The 6550-nt window shown below is 38.3% G+C and overlaps 1 long non-coding RNA gene across 1 annotated transcript; it reads left to right on the forward strand.

Moving 5' to 3' along the window:
- The first annotated feature begins 408 nt into the window (after positions 1 to 408).
- Positions 409 to 5422, forward strand: LOC138015753 (uncharacterized). The gene is made up of 4 exons (XR_011125631.1): positions 409 to 543; positions 4159 to 4220; positions 4656 to 4716; positions 5103 to 5422. It is a non-coding gene; the product is annotated as an uncharacterized lncRNA (long non-coding RNA).
- The last annotated feature ends 1128 nt before the right edge of the window (positions 5423 to 6550 follow it).

Consider the following 6550-nt stretch of genomic DNA (forward strand, 5'->3'; position numbering starts at 1 on the left):
TCCCACACGTTACTTCAAATTAAACCGAATGGAAACATAAACAAAGGCGCGCAAAGCATCTAGGTAGACAGAGTCCTCAATTTTGTGGCCATCTTTCCAGCTCAGCGCCAAGTCCAAATGAAGTTTGCAGTATCCAAATAAGTGCTTTTGGACTTTTTTTCCGTTAATAAGAGAATTTTGGGCTCAGGTTTCCTTAATACTTTCATCCGGATTTTCGTCCAACTCCTGTCATTCAGAGTTGTTCAACTACTTCCCAGCAAACTGCAGTAATATATGTAATAAAAATAATGAGGATGAACAATTCCCATTGGCTCAAATAACGAAACACTTGGCAAAGGAACACCGTAGCAACGGACAAAATGGAGCTTTCATATCATTCGATACCTCTGTACATTCAAGTGTTGCATCTTGGTAAATTAGTCTAAGTTACGAGGGTGAGTGCAGCCTTTGGTTTTAACATTTCAGAAATGTGCAAGTGAACGAAAAGTGCCCAGCACAGAGACAGTCAATACAACACTGCTCCCAGCCAAGTGCACACCTCAGGTTAGGTGCATTGAACTTTTATTTGAAAATTTATGTATTTGCTACTCGTTTTGTCACAGTTTACCAAAATTGAACTGTTCAGTGGCTGCAACATTGAGGGTTGGCATCCGCTCTGCTCGACGTCGCTACTCAATAAGCTGTTTTTCATGAACAGTCAGAAACCCGTATACATAAAAAGTTTTTAGAAACAACACAACACTTTTTAAATTTAAAAACATGTTTCGACAGAAACTTCTGTCATCTTCAGTTTAAATTACAAAGTACAGAGTTGAATATACAGTGTGAACTAAAATGCTAATTAACTATAAGAACAAAAGGAAACATGACAATGTAAAAAATTACAAAGATAGTTTTAAATTAACATGATAAAGTTGATGATTAAGTGTAGGTTTCTCCCATTGAATATGAATGGCTTCTTTTATATTTAGTTGGAAGGTGGTAGAAGCGTGATCTAGGATGCTGAAACAGTCATTAGAGCACAAAGTGCGGCAATGCTCAGAATTCTGTAAATGTTTAAAAACGTGCGAGGTCCTATCACTGAAAGTGTGCTCACGTACGCTCGTGGAAAAATGCCGGGTAGTTTCACCGACATAGCAGGCACTACAACCCACACAAAAACTTGTATACCACACCCGCACAGAGCCCACGAGGGACAGGATCCTTCACACTGAACATGTTGCCGATTTTAAAGGATGAGAAAACTTACTTAATTAAGTTAGTTTTATTAACTTGAAGTCATTCATATTCAATGGGAGAAACCTACTCTTAATCATCAACTTTATCATGTTAATCTAAAACTTTCTTTGTAATTTTTTACATTGTCATGTTTCCTTTTGTTCTTATAGTTAATTAGCATTTTGGTTCACACTATATATTCAACTCTGTACTTTGTAATTTAAACTGAAGATGACAGAAGTTTCTGTCGAAACATGTTTTTAGATTTAAAAAGTGTTGTGTTGTTTCTAAAAATATCGATATGCCTGCTACTATCCAGACCTTTTGACATAAAAAGTTGTTTTAGATATAAGAATCCAATCTAACTTTGTATGATACGCCGGTTTACAGGCAATCAAGTTTCCCTTTACAAGTGTCATTAACAATTTTCATTTGTTCCTCGCTGAACAAGTTGTAGTTGTCAGTGCGCACGATATTGGACCTACCTTGTCATTCCTTTTCTTCATACCAATAATGTTGTTGTAATCATGCAAGCCCGTTTCAGCATAAAAAAGTGGATGCTGTCTGGTGCTTTACAGGGCTTCTTGAAGTAACTAAGGTGGCCGTGTTGCTCCAACAGAATGCTCACGTTGGGCATGGCAGTATTAAACAAGAGTCAGTCCTGAGATTTAAAGGAAGAGGGTCACAGTATAGCGATACTCGACGTCACCTCACCTATTGCCATTAATGTGACAACTACAGATCTATTGGCTGTGGTTGGCAAAAGTTAATTATCCAGTGAATAGTTTATAAACAGTGAAATACCAATACGTTTTGCTTGCCCTCCAAAATTTTGCATAAGCATTGTTTGCAGTTTCTATTGGGACTTACAATGGTCCCAAGAGAAATACCATAATACTCTTGTTTCCCATCCATTCCCTATTTGTTGACTTTAGCAAGGCCTTTGATCTAGTCGACCTTTCGATTCTATTATCAAAGCTTAAAGTCAGGAACAGGCACAAGTCTTTGTGGCCGTGGATACAAAGCTTTCTCCAAGGCAAAACGCATGTGAAACTTCCTGGTGTACTGTGTACGAGCTCCCGGATGATTATGCAATTAGAACATTGCAGCAATGTAACCGCAGAGAGGATGCGCGCCTTAGAGAAAACCTAGAGGAAGTGAAGAATGCCCTTCCTGAAGAAACCAAGAGAGCTGCCGACCTTGCTGCGGAGAAAGAGGCATCTAGCTGGCTTACAGTTGTTCCAGTTAAAGATGTGGACTTTACTCAAAATTGGAGAGAATTCAAAGACGCCATTCATTTGAGATACGATTGGCAAATAAGCGACACTCCGTCTACTTGTGCGTGTGGAGATGTTTTTGGTTTAGACCAGGCCATGGTATGCAGACGTGGAGGCTTCATTATTCGAAGACATAATGAGCTGCGCGATTTGGAAGCCGAAATGCTAAAGATGGTGTACAATGATGTCCAAATTGAACCAGTGCTTTTGGAGATAAACGGAGAAGTGCTGACACTTGGTACGAACAGAGCAGCGAATGCTCAGCTTGACATTTATGCCCATGGCTTCTGGGAGCGGCAAGGCTCTGTCTTTTTTGATGTTAGGGTTTGTTACCCGAATGCAGAGTCTCATAGAGACCTAACCATAAAACAAATCTACTGCCAGCATGACAGTGAGAAGAAGAGAATGTACGCCAGCAGGGTGCCGGTATTTACTACCACCGGAGGAATGGCAGATGAATGCAAGAAGTATCACAGTAGACTGGCTGGACAAGTATACTGAAGTAATTTGCCACCCCACATGAACTGCAAGTATTTTCTGTGCTCAGGTGCCACTGGCACTGTGTAAGAAGAATCGGTCCAGTCGATTTAGGCCATGTAACAGTTTTTTCTTATTAGTTGTACAGCCAAAGATAAACTCTCCATTTTTAAATACTCATATTCGATAGACCCATTTAATCTTTTAAGATTAAGGATCATCCTGTAAGAGCCATTCTTCTTTTTCTTTAGAAAAATACTTGAGATAACTTGATATTGGGAGGGCTGAGCTTCCTCAAGAAGGGTGAGGACTACAGCACTACAATGTCATGGATTCGCGCCAAAGTCTCATTCGCTCTCCTGATGTCTGCACTACTGTGCTTGAGAGACTCACGTTGTATGCGAAGAGCTCCGTTCAACATTACTGATAGTGACTTTGAAATCGATAAGGAATTAGCGAGACTTCAGGATTAGAGCGTTCATTATTGGCCGTCATGGTGGATTAGGATAAATGGTTATTGACACAGTGATTGTATTCTTATGATATAAAAAAAAATTAATGTTGTATAGTTCTTCCAATTCTTACTTCTTAATATTTCTGTAAATTATGTACATATTTTTCTGCTTTTAAAATTTGAATAAATAATTATTATTGTTATTATTATTATTGTTGTTGTTGTTGTTGTTGTTGTTGTTCTTGTTCTTGTTGTTATTAGGCAAAATTTAGGAAGGCAAACAGAGAGTATTATGGTATTTTCGAAAGTGGCGTATTGCGCATGTTCTAATCGTAGCGAATGTCATCGTTTAGAAGCTAGTCAGAAGCGACGTTATAATTTTCGCTCAGTTATCTGCGAAGTGGACTGTACTTGTCTCATTAGTGGAGAAGTGTTAACGCGTACGTGTATATTTCTCGCGCGAAATATAACGTCACTTCTGATTGGTTCATTAAATGATAACATTCGTTAGATTATGCGCAATACCGTGATACTGTCCCATTAAAATTACACACACTCTTGACACTCTTCCCTGACAGTCCCAATACTAGAATTCTTTCCGCTCGTTATTGCAGACTGATTCATATAAACACGTCGATTACAAATGACTGTTTGACAACCAAAAATGCTGTAGATTCTCGACCTCAGGAAACCAAAATACATTTTAAAGTCGGCTTCTGTTATTTTTTGCAGCAACAAGAAATGCTCGCGCAGTTTTCGCAACAATCGACAATGAATGTTGAGTGGTCATTCAAGTAAGTGGAATGTTTCACATGGCGCAATAATAAGATTTAGTGTTCTCATACTTTTTGAGAGCGTTTTAATGAAACAACCTTTCTGGTCGCATGATAGCAGTTCCAACTCAACTTAATCGCTTTGGCGTTATTTGTAAAGGAAAATGGGCCGTTCTAATCTGGATTAAACGAAAAGAAGGGGAAATGCTTATCAAATTTAAAATTGTTCACTGTCAAAGCCGTATATTTTCAAGTTCAGTTGAAAAGAAAAGTGTGGATGTGGACTCCATTCCACAATGTCGGCTTTGTTTTCCTCGTGTAGGACTTGTTTTCTGAATATTATGTAAAGCTTTGCATGCACATAAATCGAACCTTGTATATCTTGTAGAGACTAAGAGAGGCAGTATATTGCAGGATATTCTCAAGTTGTATTGCGTTCTTTTTATGTTAACGCAGATGTCTTAGTGAAAATAATTGGGACTACGACAAAGCTGCTCTCGCTTTTACTTCATTAAAGGTAAATGCCACATCGCTTTGGTTTTTAAAGCACGGTCACCAAAGTTGTGATTTGGGCTGAAAAAAGAAATGATGTCCGGTCATTTGTGTCTGTAACTTAAAGTTCATGTTCGCTTTGATGAGTCACCATTCTTGATGGGCTGTGAGTGGAAACTGCTGTGTTACTACACCATAAATACATTATTGTTGACCATAACCTTATGTCATTCAGTGATTTTGAGGAATCTCTAGTGACTGTAAGGTAGACAAGGATTAAAGCCTTGTAGTTGTGTCTAAATCTTGACGTATTGAACAAATCTGATTATTCCACCCACACTTGTCAGATTCGAAAAAAAGTAAAGTGCTACTCTCCAAGTGGTAACTTCCTTTGTTTGCCGTCTTTTTCAGAACAATGACAGTATACCCCCTGAAGCTTTTATCAAAACAAGGTAGCGGTGTGATTCGATGCTGTCCAAATTTTATTCGGTACTTTGATGTAGATCAATTTGTATCAACTATTTTACCGTTACTTAACTCAATAATAAGTTTGCAGATGTTCTCGCTGTAAATTCTTTTCGTTGGACTCATCTGTAATGATTTTAACGACTAGCTCAAGCGTTATTCTTTTGAACTGTCCATTGTATTTTCAGTACTGATACATGTATTTTACCTCGACGTTGAGCAAGGACTGTTACACTGAGAAGGTTATTAAAGTTCTTATTAATGTTCATTTCACTGTAAATCTATAATCTCTCAGGAGGATTTGAAACCCATAGCTGTTTAAAGAAAATCAGTCTTGTGTTAGAGAACATTGTCATCAGCAAACAGCTTCCTTTTGCAGCTTACACTTGAAGAAAGGTTGCTGATACAAAGCGAAAAACGAAGTGGCCCCTTGGCTTTGATAGCTTGTGCTGGCACAATTTTCAGCGTAATTCGTCATTACAAGCGTAATTTTCGTCGTCTTTCTGCAAGAATCACTGCACTATAATTTGCATTTTTGGTTTCCTTTGTAGCGCGAAATAGGTCATTCATTTATCACAACTTGTTTTTCTTTTGGCAGGAGATTTGGTTGGCTTCAAAATAGCAAAATAGTTATTTTTGAAGGGTCACATTTCCGTTCAGAATAAAGGAAAACACGTCTTTGCTACTTCGAACTTTCAAAATTTTTATGAGGGGAGGGGCAGGCCCCCCTAGAAAGGTTCTCAATAGACGACTACGCCGTGTTAAATCTCACTCTTTGGCAACAAATCAACTTGAGAGGACTGGGGAACATACGTCATTTTAAAAAATCTCCATAAAACGACTCGGTGCAAGTTACACAAGTGCCACCAAAAATTTTCATGTTCTTTAAGGTCCCCTGAACGCATTTAGTTGAGTTGTTTGCTTGCAGCCTGAAATTCTCACAGGACTTTTATTTACTACATTTGCTCCTATACTATAGACCTTATTCATAAATGGCGGTCACATGTATAATTCTTTTGTCCACGTGCAAATTAGCCTACCAAGGCTCATTTTAGAGCAAGAAATCTTTTCAATTCACTGTATGGTATAGAGGCTTGGTAGGCTAATTTGCACTTCGACAAAAGAATTATAAATTGACCGCCATTTATGAATAAGGTCTATGAGTTCGGCAGTGGTTTTATACGTCGAATTTCACATGTGCCGCATCGAATGCATAATTATTATAGCACCTTACTAACAGTTTTCATTGGCTGAAATTAACGCGCGTGCCTTTGTGTCGGTTAGGAGAAACAACCTGTTTTCGTCGTAAGGTTATTATTATAAGCAATTTAAACATATTGGGTCCCACCTATATTAAATCTACTCAAAGAACTGGCAAGGTCTTGCTCGTTACC

Source organism: Montipora capricornis, chromosome 9 (genome assembly GCF_036669925.1).
Source record: "Montipora capricornis isolate CH-2021 chromosome 9, ASM3666992v2, whole genome shotgun sequence".
Classification (NCBI taxonomy): Eukaryota; Metazoa; Cnidaria; class Anthozoa; order Scleractinia; family Acroporidae; genus Montipora; species Montipora capricornis.